The following is a 13,605-nucleotide window of genomic DNA, read 5'->3' on the forward strand; positions in this document are numbered from 1 at the left end:
GACCTTTCCTTGTGCTCTGCCTTCCCGTGTTCTGCCCTGTCCGTGTTCTGCCCTGCCCGCGTTTGTGAGTTCGACTTGTTTTCTGTTTTATTTCAATATTTTTTGAGTTTGTTTTGGCCTTCGTGCCCTTGTCTGTTCCCTGGTTGTTTGCCCTTTTTGTGAGTAAAATCTTTGTTAATTTTCCCCTTTTTGAGTTTCGTGTTTTTTTCCCACTCTGCGCCTGGGTCCCAGCACCCGAACCGTCACAGAAGGAACCAGCCATTGTGGGACCCAGCAGAGTTTTTTTTTTTTTTTTTTTTTTTTTTTGTTTGTTTAGTTTAACATGCCATCGGGGTGGTGGGAGCTTGAGCCTCCCAGTGCCCGGGGCGGGCGGTCGCGGAGGCGCCGTGGTCGGGCTGCCTCCCGGTCGGCCAGACCTCCAGCTGCTCAGCAGGCGGATCCTGACCCTTTGAGGGATCTCGGCTTGCCATTTTTCCAGGGTCCGGCCGCGGGGGTCCCGCGGTCCCGTCCGGCTGCCCAGCCGGGTTCCCTACAGCTGTGGTCCGTGTTCCTGTCGCCTGCTCCACCCCAAGTCCCGGAGGGGCCTTCACGGCCTGCTCTGCCCCGAGTGCCGGAGGGACCTTCACGGCCTGCTCTGCCCCGAGTGCCGGAGGGACCTTCACGGCCTGCTCTGCCCCGAGTGCCGGAGGGACCTTCACGGCCTGCTCTGCCCCGAGTGCCGGAGGGACCTTCACGGCCTGCTCTGCCCCGAGTGCCGGAGGGACCTTCACGGCCTGCTCTGCCCCGAGTGCCGGAGGGGCCTTCACGGCCTGCTCTGCCTCAAGTCCTGGAGCGGCCTTCACGGCCTGCTCTGCCCCAAGTCCTGGAGCGGCCATCACGGCCTGCTCTGCCCCAAGTCCCGAAGCGGCCTTCACGGCCTGCTCTGCCCCAAGTCCCGGAGGGGCCCCCAGAGCCACCTGGAGCCCCGGAGAGGCTCCCAGAGCCGCCTCGAGCCCCGGAGAGGCTCCCAGAGCCGCCTCGAGCCCCGGAGAGGCCCCCAGAGCCGCCTCGAGCCCCGGAGAGGCCCCCAGAGCCGCCTCGAGCCCCGGAGAGGCCCCCAGAGCCACCTGGAGCCCCGGAGAGGCTCCCAGATCCGCCTCGAGCCCCGGAGAGGCTCCCAGATCCGCCTCGAGCCCCGGAGAGGCTCCCAGATCCGCCTCGAGCCCCGGAGAGGCCCCCAGAGCCGCCTCGAGCCCCGGAGAGGCCCCCAGAGCCGCCTCGAGCCCCGGAGAGGCCCCCAGAGCCGCCTCGAGCCCCGGAGAGGCCCCCAGAGCCGCCTCGAGCCCCGGAGAGGCCCCCAGAGCCGCCTCGAGCCCCGGAGAGGCCCCCAGAGCCGCCTCGAGCCCCGGGGAGGCCCCCAGAGCTGCCTCCAGCCCCGGAGAGGCCCCCAGAGCCGCCTCGAGCCCCGGAGAGGTCCCCAGAGCCGCCTCCAGCCCCGGAGGCCTCGCCTGCTCTGACCCTTCCGCGGAGGCCGCCTGCTACACCCAAGTTTCGGGCTGTACTTGTGCCTCGAGCCCCGGGGGGGCCTCCGGAGCCGCCTCAAGCCCCAGGGGAGCCTCCGCAGCCGCCTCGAGTCCCGGGGGGGCCTCCGGAGCCGTCCAGAGCTTCGGAGAGGCCTCCAGAGCCGTCCCGAGCCCCGGAGAGGACAACGGTCCCATCTGTTGTCCCGCAGGGGCCGCCTCAGACTGCTCTGGCCGCCCCGCAGGCTAAGCCGCCTGCCTTGCCCCCTAGCGTTCGTGCTCCCCCTGGCGTTCGTGCTCCCCCTGGCGTTCGTGCTCCCCCTGGCGTTCGCGCTCCCCCTGGCGTTCGCGCTCCCCCTGGCGTTCGCGCTCCCCCTGGCGTTCGTGCTCCCCCTGGCGTTCGTGCTCCCCCTAGTGTTCTCGCGCCCCCCAGTGTCCGTTCTTTCCCTAGTGTTCTCGCTCCCCCTAGTGTCCACACCTTGCCCCCTGGCGTTCGTGCTCCCCTGGCGTTCGTGCTTCCCCTAGTGTTCTCGCTCCCCTAGTGTTCGCCCTTCCCCAGTGATCGTCTCTCCCCCGGTGTCGTCGCTTCCCCAGTGGTCGCCCTCCCCCGGTGTCGTCGCCCCCCCAGTGGTCGTCCCTCCCCCGGTCTCGTCGCTCCCCCAGTGGTCGTCTCTCCCCCGGTGTCGGTCCTTCCCCCAGTGATCGTCTCTTCCCCGGAGTCCATCCTCCCCCCAGTGATCGTCTCTTCCCCGGAGTCCGTCCTCCCCCCAGTGGTCGTCCCTCCCCCGGTCTCGTCGCTCCCCCTGGTGTCCATTCTCCCTTTGGTGTTCGTCCTCCCAACCGTGTGTCCGTGTGTTCCCCGGCCCCCTGTCTAATTGTCTGCCCGCCTGTTTGTCTGTTGGTCTACCCGTATGTGTGTCAGCCAGTTTGTTGGCCTGTTTGTCTGCCCCCCAAGCCGTCAGCCCATCGGCTAACGTGTTTGCCCGCCTGTCTGCCTGTCTGTCAGTGTGCCAGTCCGCGTGTGTTTTGTCTTGTTTGCCTGTGTGTCAGTCCCTATGTCAGTTGTTGGGCTCCCCCCTCGCCTTCCCTGTCTGCCTGTCCCTTTGTGTGTCCGTCGGTGTCGCCGTGTGCCTCCCCGCCTGCTTGTCCCTGTGTCTGTCCTTGTAGGTCTCCCGATTGTGCCAGTATCTGGCAGTCTGTTTCCCCCTCAGTCTTGTCCAACCCAGTCCAGTGTTGTCGTGCCCCGTCTCAGTCCTGTCCTGTATGTCTGTCTTGCCCCTGTCCAAGTCCCCCCTGGTTTCCTGAGCCCCCCCCTGGTTTCCTGAGTCCCCCCTGGTTTCCTGAGTCCCCGTGTCGCCCGGAGTGCGGGCCCTGAATTTCCCCGTGTCGCCCGATGTGCGGGCCCTGAGTCTCCCCCGTGTCGCCCGATGTGCGGGCCCTGAGTTTCCCCCGTGTCGCCCGATGTGCGGGCCCTGAGTTTCCCCCGTGTCGCCCGATGTGCGGGCCCTGAATTTCCCCGTGTCGCCCGATGTGCGGGCCCTGAGTTTCCCCGAGTCCTGCCCAGCCCTGAGTCTCCCCGTGTCGCCCGAGTCCTGCCCAGCCCTGAGTCTCCCCGTGTCGCCCGGGTCCTGCCCAGCCCTGAGTCTCCCCGTGTTGCCCGGGTCCTGCCCAGTCCCGAGTCCTGTTCCCCCGTCCGAGTCCAGTCCCGAGTCCTGTTCCCCCGTTCGAGTCCAGTCCTGCGTCCCGTTCCAGTCCCGAGTCCCGTCCTGTTCCTGTCCAGTCCTGTTTCTGCCCCGAGTTCCCGTCCAGCCCCGAGTTCCCCTCCAGCCCCGAGTCTTGTTCTTGTCTTGTTCCTGTCCTGTCCTGCCCAGCCCTGAGTCTTGTCCTGTCCAGTCTCGTTCCTGCTCTGTGTCCAGTCCCTGTTCCTGTCTGAGTCCTGTTCCCCCGTCAGAGTCCGGTCCAGAGTCTTGTTCCCGTGTTCTGTCCCTGTTCTTGTCTTGTCCAGTCCTAAGTCCTGTCTCCAGCCCCCACCCTCTGTTGACTCCCTCCCCGGGTCGGCCTCCTGGGACGTCAGGAGCCGTCCCTTGGGGGGGGGGTACTGTCATGTTCCGGTGTTCCTGTCTGCGTTTTCCCTGTTGGGCCGCCAGATGGCGGCACTTCTGTTTTGTGTCCTGTTCCCCCCCTGTTAATTGTATTATTGGTTGTCTCGTTATCCCATCATTGTTCCCACCTGTGTCTTGTTATCCCCTCCTTCTGGTTTGATTGTTTTTTGAGTTCACCTGTGTCTTGTCACCCCCCTGTCTATTTAAGTTCTCTGTTCCCTTGACTCGGGTGCTGGTTTCTTGTGTTTGTCTCCTGACTTTCTTGTACCTGCCTTCTTGTGTTTGTTCCTGAAATCTGTTTGAAAACTGTATGTACCTGCCTGTGTTTGTTACCTGATGTACATGTACCTGCCTGCTTGTGTTTGTTCCCAACTTACGTATGTTTTAGACCCTTTGTACCTGCCTGTGTTTGTGACCTGTTTGTGTTTGTTCCACTTACTTGTACTCTGTCCTGCCTGTGTTTTTGAGTTCCTGTTGTTTCATTAGATATTGTTTGTGTTTGTTTCCGACATCTGTTTGTTTCACCATATCTACCTGCCTGTGTTTTGTTTGACCTTTCCTTGTGCTCTGCCTTCCCGTGTTCTGCCCTGTCCGTGTTCTGCCCTGCCCGCGTTTGTGAGTTCGACTTGTTTTCTGTTTTATTTCAATATTTTTTGAGTTTGTTTTGGCCTTCGTGCCCTTGTCTGTTCCCTGGTTGTTTGCCCTTTTTGTGAGTAAAATCTTTGTTAATTTTCCCCTTTTTGAGTTTCGTGTTTTTTTCCCACTCTGCGCCTGGGTCCCAGCACCCGAACCGTCACATCTTCAATATACATTAATGAACAAAATCCTCTTCGGTTCTAAAGAAAAAGGTTCTCCCTTTTCCTTTATAATTTATAAGCTTTTCTTTTCTGTTTGAACAGCAAATAACAAAAAGGAATTGTGTGGATAGGAGGAGGTTTTTCAGAACTTAAGAACAAATAGTTTAGGCCATTCTAAAGAACTAGACTTGCAAAGATTAGCCAAGGCTAAGTCTGCTAGTCACCTTAGCTAATGTGACCCAGCATAGGTGTTTTTTAAAATATATATATAATACCCAGAAAATAGCTGGGTTTCCCTGAAATCTCTTACCACTTAACCTGACAACTAATGAAAAAAAGCAATGAAAAAAAAAAAACTCAACTAGAAAGTCCTACAGAGTTCACAGCTTAAATAAAACTGCTACCAAGCGATGCACCGTTAAAGAGAGTAGGATCAGAAATCAACCTGGTTATGTCATTTCCTGCACCTTTTAATGCCAACAGGAAGGGTGCTGTCACACCCTCATTGGACAAGGGAAAATGCACCACAGCTGCTCTCAATGACCAATTGAGACCAACTGCCAGACTCCAAGACACTGATCAACAGCTGATCCACATAGCCCTACAATTAAGTGCTGCATTAAAGGAATCTCAAATTGATTTGAGTTAGAAAATCAAGAAGAAATAATCAAACTAACCAAAAAAAAAAAGAAAAACATGCACAGGATAGGTGACTGCTACAGTTTCACTAATTAAATTATTTAGCAAAGGATCCTACAAGATCTGATGGCTTTGAGAAAAGAGAAGGAAGTTATCACGAATGGCTGATTCTTCCTGCTACAGCTTGTGCAATGCCGGCAAACTTTTATGCTTCTGAGTCTTCTGAATGATACAACTTTCTCAACATGTCCATTTACTGATCTCCAAGGTTCGTTGTATAAATATTTATATCCTACCTCTTCACTTTCATCATCCCCACTAAGCATTCTGGCACAAAATGGCTGCCATGCCTGACCGGCAGGTATTGGCCGGTAAAATAAGTACACAATGGTTGGAGTTAAAATGCAACACGTTTCCTACTCTGTAAAGCACAGATGGCCCTTTGAAGAGGTTGAAACTACTAGCAAATGCAGATTCGCACAATAATTTTTGCTTTCGCAGTTATGTTTTACTATATTAGTAATGAATATATCAGTAATGAATTTACGTGATATGCTTAAGGGTATAGGGGTTCACAATGAGGACCAGTCCGTTTTGAGATTTCATGGCAGCTTCTGATATTAATTATGCGGTAATTAGCCAGGTCATTTATTTGATCTGAACAATTTAATGATGTCATTAGCTTCAGACGCAGACTGCAGAGCTATCCTTGCAGAGAATGTTTTCACTGCGCTACAGTACAGGAGGGAGTATTCGTGTATGCGGCTTTTTTTATGTAGTCAGAATAATTGGCTGGAACTAAATCAGTCACGTACACCAGCCCTCTGGTGCTTCCCAACTCTTGGAGAGAACCCGTTCTCATTTCTTATTCAATCAATTTTGCTTCACCATCGTTAGAGTAGAGCAGGTGGGCATCATCTGCAGATTGTTTCCTTCAGTTCCTGATCTGCAGATGACAGAGCTGAAGGATATTGACCTGCCCTGTATAGGTAAATACATTTTCTATTCATTTTTTATTTTTCACCAGAATGTGTGTGTGCAGGGTGTGTGTGTTGTATATAAAATATATATAAAAGATATAAGATAAAAAATAAATACTTGAAAACTTGGGTCATATCCACAGCAGAAAAACCCAAAGGAATAATCTGATGCACTTGGATTTGTTTCTCCCGAGCAGTGGCAGCAATAGGAAGCCGGTTAGCTGCGGCGCCAGAGTTTCACTGTAGCGCCACCATTAGCCCCACGCTAACACAGCAGGTCTGCGGCAGGCTGCCAGAGACGCGTTCGCGGGCGCTGTGGGAAAAGTCACACCGAGCAGGGCGACGGATCACTGCGCCGGACGGAAGCTACCGCTGCTCCGCCGGCGGCAGTCTGAGCGCGATCCGCATCGCCCCGTGAAAAGAAAAACCCCATCGCCGGTCTGCGCCAACCACCGGTCAGCGTGTTTATTAAAAACCCCGGGCAGCGGGGTGACACAGGAAAGGAATCCCACGTCCCACAGACTGCAATGGAGGAGAGCGGGGTGTGTGGGGATGAGCCCAGCCCGTGAGCGAGGAGTCGGAGGGATGGACAGAGAGATGGAGAGAGAGAAAGAAGATGCAGAATGCAGCACAGAAGATGTGAAATGAGGTTTAGAGAGGCTCTTGTTAATTAGGTTTTTTTTTTTTTTTTTTTACATTTCAGCAAATTAATCAGCAGCTGCTGCACTGTTAGTTCTCGCTGTCTTACCCGTGACAAACAATCAAAGCCGTTCTTCTCTCTGAGATCCCAAACAGAGATGCAGACTGTACTGACTTCACCCGCACTGTGTTTACCTCACAGAAACTCTACTGAATGGACCTGCACTGTGTTTACCTCACACAGACTCTACTGACTGCACTGTGTTTACCTCACACAGACTCTACTGACTGAACTGTGTTTACCTCACACAGACTCTACTGACTGCACCCGCACTGTGTTTACCTCACACAGACTCTACTGACTGCACCTGCACTGTGTTTACCTCACACAGACTCTACTAACTGCACTGTGTTTACCTCACACAGACTCTACTGACTGCACTGTGTTTACCTCACACAGACTCTACTGACTGCACTGTCTTTACCTCACACAGACTCTACTGACTGCACTCGCACTGTCTTTACCTCACACAGACTCTACTGACTGCACCTGCACTCTATTTACCTCACGCAGACCCCACACAGACTGCATCCCACTGTGTGTATACCTCATGCAAGCACTACTACTGTTTACCTCACACAGACTCTACTGAATGCACCCGCATTGTGCTAACCTCACACAGACTCTACTGACTGCACTCACACTGTGTTTACCTCACACAGACTCTACTAACTGCACTGTGTTTACCTCACACAGACTCGCCTGACAGCACCCAAACTGTGTTTACCTCACACAGACTCTACTTACTACACCCACACTGTGTTTACCTCACACAGACTCTACTGACTGCACCCACACTGTGTTTACCTCACACAGACTCGACGGACTTCACCCGCACTGTGTTTACCTCACACAGACTCGCCTGACTGCACCCAAACTGTGTGTACCTCACACAGACTCTACTGAATGCACCCACACTGTTTACCTCACACAGACTCTACTAACTGCATTGTGTTTACCTCACACAGACTCGCCTGACAGCACCCAAACTGTGTGTACCTCACACAGACTCTACTGAATGCACTCACACTGTGTTTACCTCACACAGACTGACTGACTGACACTGCACCCACACTGTGTTTACCTCACACAGACTCTGACTGCACCCACGTGTTACTCACACAGACTCTACTGAATGCACCCACACTGTTTACCTCACACAGACTCTCGACTGACTGCACCGCACTGTGCCCCTGTTTACCTCACACAGACTCGACTGACTGCACTCACACTGTGTTTACCTCACACAGACTCTACTGACTGCACTCACACTGTGTTTACCTCACACAGACTCTACTGAATGCACCCACACTGTTTACCTCACACAGACTCTACTAACTGCACTGTCTTTACCTCACACAGACTCGCCTGACAGCACCCAAACTATGTGTACCTCACACAGACTCTACTGACCGCACCCGCACTGTGTTTACCTCACACAGACTCAACTGACTGTACTCGCACGTGTATTTCTCTACAACAGCTTTTTGTTTTTGGTAACAAACTCTGAAAACAAAGAAAGCAGAAAGAGTTTTTCCTCCTGACTGTGCAGTAGGGAGGGAGGGTGAGAGGGCAGCATCATTTTATAGGGTGACGCGTTTCTGTCTGTAATGTTGGCAGCTCACCCGCTGGCACAGAGATTTCGGCAAGTGGGATGGCTGAGGAGGGGGGAGGGCTGAACAAAGGAAGCAGAAATTCAACTGGGGATTTTGACATTGTGAGCTTGGATTGCTCACGGCTGGGCCAGCATATGTTCTGATAAATAAAGCAAAGGACGCTAAATAAATAAGCCTATTCTCGTTAGCGGGAGGCCCATCAAAGTCCCATAGCAAGCCATGTGGGGAACGGTGCATGTACCGCGATTCCCGCCACCCTGACAAACCCTAACGCTGGCTCCAGAGCACACCTGCGTCTGACAGGTAACCCAGGAAAAGACACGTTAACTCTCCCTGCACAGAGGCATCAAAGCATTGTCACTTAGCCCCAGAAGACCGCTTCAGTATGCTTTACCTTACTCTTTAACAACTAACAAGAACCTCCCCCTCCACCATTAATTGCCCACACATTGCATTGTCCATCCATCCATCCATTATCTATACCCGCTTATCCTGAGCAGGGTCGCGGGGGGTGCTGGAGCCTATCCCAGCATGCATTGGGAAAGAGGCAGGAACAGACCCTGGACAGGCCGCCAGTCTATCGCAGGGCACACACACCATTCACTCACACACTCATACCCATGGGTAATTTAGGGTCTCCAATTAGCCTACCTGCATGTCTTTGGACTGTGGGAGGAAACCGGAGTACCCGGAGGAAACCCACGCGGACACGGGGAGAACATGCAAACTCCACACAGAAAGGCCCAGCCCAAGATTCGAACCCAGGACCACCTTGCTGTGAGGCGACAGTGCTACCCACTGCACCACCGTGCCGCCCCACATTGCATTGTAACATTGCATTTTGACACCAAAGCAGCTGCTCTCTGTACTTGGGTGGTTGGAAAACTGAGAATATTTATTTGAGTATCTCCCCCCCCCCCCCCCAACCACACACACTCTATCCTTCCCCTCCTCTCTTCCTGTCTCTACCCATCCTCTCATCCCATTACAGCAAGGGAACATTGTGGGATTCCATTTCTAGCTATATCCGCACATTACGCATGCAAGCCAATACAGCAAAAACACAATGGTTACAAATTTGTTTTTTCTTTTCCTTTTTTCTACATCACTCTGTAATACTTCCCATTCACACTGAGATATTAAAACATAATCTTCTTAGGTGCGGTGAATGCATAATCAATATTAACATATTTTACTGTTCTGTTTCTATTGAATAATTGATGTCCCACACACTCAGGCCGAGAAAGAAATAAGATGTGGAAGTATTAAAATAACTTCTCTGAGATAAAAGAAAATTGATTAAAAAAAAGGGATCTCTAAAATTAAAGACAAGAATAAAGGGCCTAAAGGACTAGCTTAGCATATAAATGAATGAGAGAAGGAAGCAACTTCAGCAAAAGTTACGAGCCGTTTGTTTAACTCCCTACTTGGGGTTTTGTAACCAGTATTTATGGAAATAATTACATCTTTTTTCTCATTTGCTGTCGCATTATAGCCTCAGTCTCTCGGGACCCGCCTGCTAAGCCATCCCTGGGTATTAGACCATTGTAATGTACCTATTTAATAAAATAATGATCACAGCAGTTAAAGTAAGCACACCTTTCTGGTACCCCCTTTGTCGCTCTGCATAAGCCAACTGTGGAGCGTTGGACTCCGCCTCCCAGTGTCAGGTCATTACATTACATTTATTTATTTTATCCATAGCGACGTACAAAAGTGCATATCATGGTCATTGGAACAACTGTAAAACACCAGTTCGATAAGGTACAATACTCATTTCGTACAGCTATTTATAGCCAAGAACATAGTTCAGTTCACGCAGTGGCCTAACTCATACCAAGTCAAACTAGGGGTAAGAACAAGCTACAATATTAGGACGAAAATACAAATTACAATAAGTAATTTGGTCAGATAATGACATACTTCTCCCCACTGAACACTGAGGGAGAAAAATACATGGGGCTGTAATTAGGGTCCTGTTTCCACACAGTCTCATTTCAGGGGATGATGGGTAACACCTGCGCACGTGCGACTGGCCACACCACCGCAGCTGCCTGATTGGGCGGGGGAGGCACCTTCGAAGCCTATCAATTATTCAGCTGGTTTCCCTTTCAATTTACCGCGAGATCGCAACCCCGCGACTCTTTGTGGTGATTAGCTAAATGCCACCGGAGATATCCAAACGGAGGGGGGGTTCAGCTGATAGGTGTGAATGTCAGCCACTCAGGATCAAGCCCCCCCCCATCTCCGTGGCACAGGAATGGAGGGTTAATTAACTTTATCTCGCGCGGAAGGTTTGATTCGTCCTTTAGAGCGTATTAGCTGGTTAGCGGCTGCAGGTCCTGTGCTAAATGCTGTGCGGACCTCTCTGGAGCAGGTTCAGTGGGAAGGAAGCTGACTTTTAAAACGCTGGTGCTAACAGCGACTGCAGCAGACCTGGGTCAAATACGAATTTGTTTCAGATTCATATAATTTTCTGTGCTCTATTGATCTTGCCTGGTGAAATTGAGCCTGCCAATATGACCAGGCAGAGTGGTTTGCACTTTTTGAGAGTATTTCATTGGTTCCACTGCACCAGACAAGATCAGTAAAGCATAGAAAAGTATTTGAATACAAAACAAATATGTTTTTGACCCAGGTCTGGACTGCAGCGGTAGCACTAATCGCCTCGGCTACTCAGACTCTTAAGGAAGGTTCCGGTTTTGCTGCGTGGAAGGGAAGTGGCAGGAGAACTCATTTGGGCTGTCATCCTCCAATCACATGACTGGATGTCAATTCTGACACATGGTTGTGTTCTGTTAAATAGCAGACTGACCCAGGGGGACCTAATTTGATTGCTTCATAATAGAAGTGTCCTCCTTGAGTCAGACATATCAACGATGCACATTATCCTTTTGCTACCCTGTTCATTGGAGAAGGACATTCGTTCAGTTTTCAACATTATCAGTGGCAACATAGCTCTAGTTTTCTTTTTTCATTGGTAGTACTCTCAGATGAAGACCATGCTCTATACAACAAATAAGGGTAATATCCAGTATGTGCATTAAATAGGGAACACGCAACAGTTTTATGCAAAACTATTTTTTAAATCATGCATTTGCATAGAAAATGACGTTATTTTTGGCATCTAACAGTTTGAAATATTCTGTGACCCATTTATGAAGTTCTACTTTTTACCACTGAAGTAAATTACCTTGCTCAAGGGAACAACATCAGTGTCCATGGGTGATAATAAGCCTGTGCCATCCACTTTGCAGAAATCAGTATGAAAAATAATTCTGGTGCACCATAACAGAAAGCTGCATTCAGTGCATTGATAAACAAGCAATGGTAAATGGACTGCATTTTATATAGCGCTTTTATCCAAAGCGCTTTACAATTGATGCCTCTCATTCGCCAGAGCAGTTAGGGATTAGGTGTCTTGCTCAAGGACACTTTGACATGCCCAGGGCGGGGTTTGAACCGGCAACCCTCCGACTGCCAGGCAATCGCTCTTACCTCCTGAGCTATGTCGCCCCTGTCGCAATAAAAAGTGTTATGTATTTGTGGCAAACAAGCCTGCTACAGGCCACTGAAGTAGCTTTCCAAGGGGCCCTCCAGCACAGAGACACAGGGAGATGATGTTCAAACAGTCCACATTTACGAGGGTGGCAAGATGTTACAGCCAAAGAGTAGATGTTAACACTGTCATGACCAAGAGGCTCTCCTTTGTGTGGGTGGGGATGGCAGATTTAACCTGTGCGCACCGATTGCCTCACTACACACAGGTGCAGCCACCCCTGTTCCCGGGTCCAATTAGCCTGGCAAATTATCTAATTAGCCAGGTCTAATTAGCTTGACCCAGGGCAGGTGTGGCTGCTTAAACCAGCCATCCCCACACCACAGTATTATTCTAGTACTGTAGTCTGAGGTTGTAGGCTTTGTACAACACAGATGTGCTCTTCTGTTAATGTTTTAACCAGCCTAGAGCATGTACCTGTAGTTATTAGATACAAGGGACAACAGGCAACACCTCACAAGGGAAGGAAATTAACAGCTTGCTTGTTTGCTTGTTCAAGAGACAGTATCGGTTCACTTTGTTCACTGTTCGGATGTACTTCCATGTTTGTACGCATGTATATTTGCATGTGTGTATGTATTTGAGATGCAATGGTTCATGTAAAAAAAAAACTGTTTGGTTTGCTTTGTTCTATGGCTGGCTATGGTTTTGAAATAGGCACTCTCAACTTTGTGCTTTTTTTATTTGTCATGTAAAGGTTATATCGGCCATTTCTATGTGATGGTCATACAACACTGAATATAAGGAATTCAAAGATCATTTAACTGCTCTTTTCATTTAAATAAAAAATTCCAGCAGAACTATTTGCATTGAGTTGTCAGTGTTTACTTTGCGATGTGTACCACGTAGTTGTGGAACTGCATGCATTGTGTGACTGTATGTAATTGGGGTTGACTGAGATGCCAAACGTCATGAAGGCCTCGTTATCTGAGTCTTTGACCGGGGAGAACCGGGCAAGAGAACAATAACTTTATGCCTATGGTATTGTGACCATCATGGCATCATATCTATGCTCTTATTGCTGTCTCTTGGTATACATTTTTCAAAGGTATTGTCCGAAGGTTCTTTTTATGATGCATCCCAATAAGGAAAAATGCAAGTTATAGGGGAGTCAATGCTTTTAGAGGGCTCGTCTGTGCGTTTGGTGCCTTTAAATTGCTATTGGTGTTTGTTTGGCCAGAGTTGTGCTAATGTAAGTCAAAGAAGCCGTTATGAGTGAGAGAAATAAGAAAAAAAAACAGCCAGAGACATAGGTCAAACCTTAGGCTTACCAAAATCAAGCGTTTGGAATATCATTAAGGAGCAATAGAGCTCTGGTGTGCACAGTAATAATGAAGAGCTTGGTAGGCTAAGGAAGATATCTACAATTGATGGTAAAAGAAAATTAACTCCCAAACACCTGTCCAACAAATCAGAAACGCTCTTCAGGAGGCAGATGTGGATGTGCCAGTGACTACTGTCTGCAGAATACTTCACAAACAGAACTAAAGAGGCTACACTATGGAATTCAACACACTAGTTAGCCACAAAACCAGGATGGCCAGGTTATAGTTTGCTGTCTAGTACCTACTGTAAAAGAGCCTGCAGAGTTCTTGAAAAAAGTCTTATGGACAGATGAGATTCACTTGTATCAGAGTGCTGGCAGGTGTGGACACCAAACGGAACTGCCCAGGATCCAAAGTCTTGGCATGCAAAGGATATGTGACATCCTTT

At 50.3% G+C, this 13,605-nt stretch overlaps 1 long non-coding RNA gene across 1 annotated transcript; it reads left to right on the forward strand.

The window, feature by feature from the left end:
- Positions 1 to 5,732: 5,732 nt before the first annotated feature.
- LOC135235284 (uncharacterized) lies at positions 5,733 to 7,140 on the forward strand. The gene is made up of 2 exons (XR_010324336.1): positions 5,733 to 6,026; positions 6,161 to 7,140. It is a non-coding gene; the product is annotated as an uncharacterized LOC135235284 (long non-coding RNA).
- The last annotated feature ends 6,465 nt before the right edge of the window (positions 7,141 to 13,605 follow it).

The sequence above is a fragment of the Anguilla rostrata genome, chromosome 11 (genome assembly GCF_018555375.3).
Source record: "Anguilla rostrata isolate EN2019 chromosome 11, ASM1855537v3, whole genome shotgun sequence".
NCBI lineage: Eukaryota > Metazoa > Chordata > Actinopteri > Anguilliformes > Anguillidae > Anguilla > Anguilla rostrata.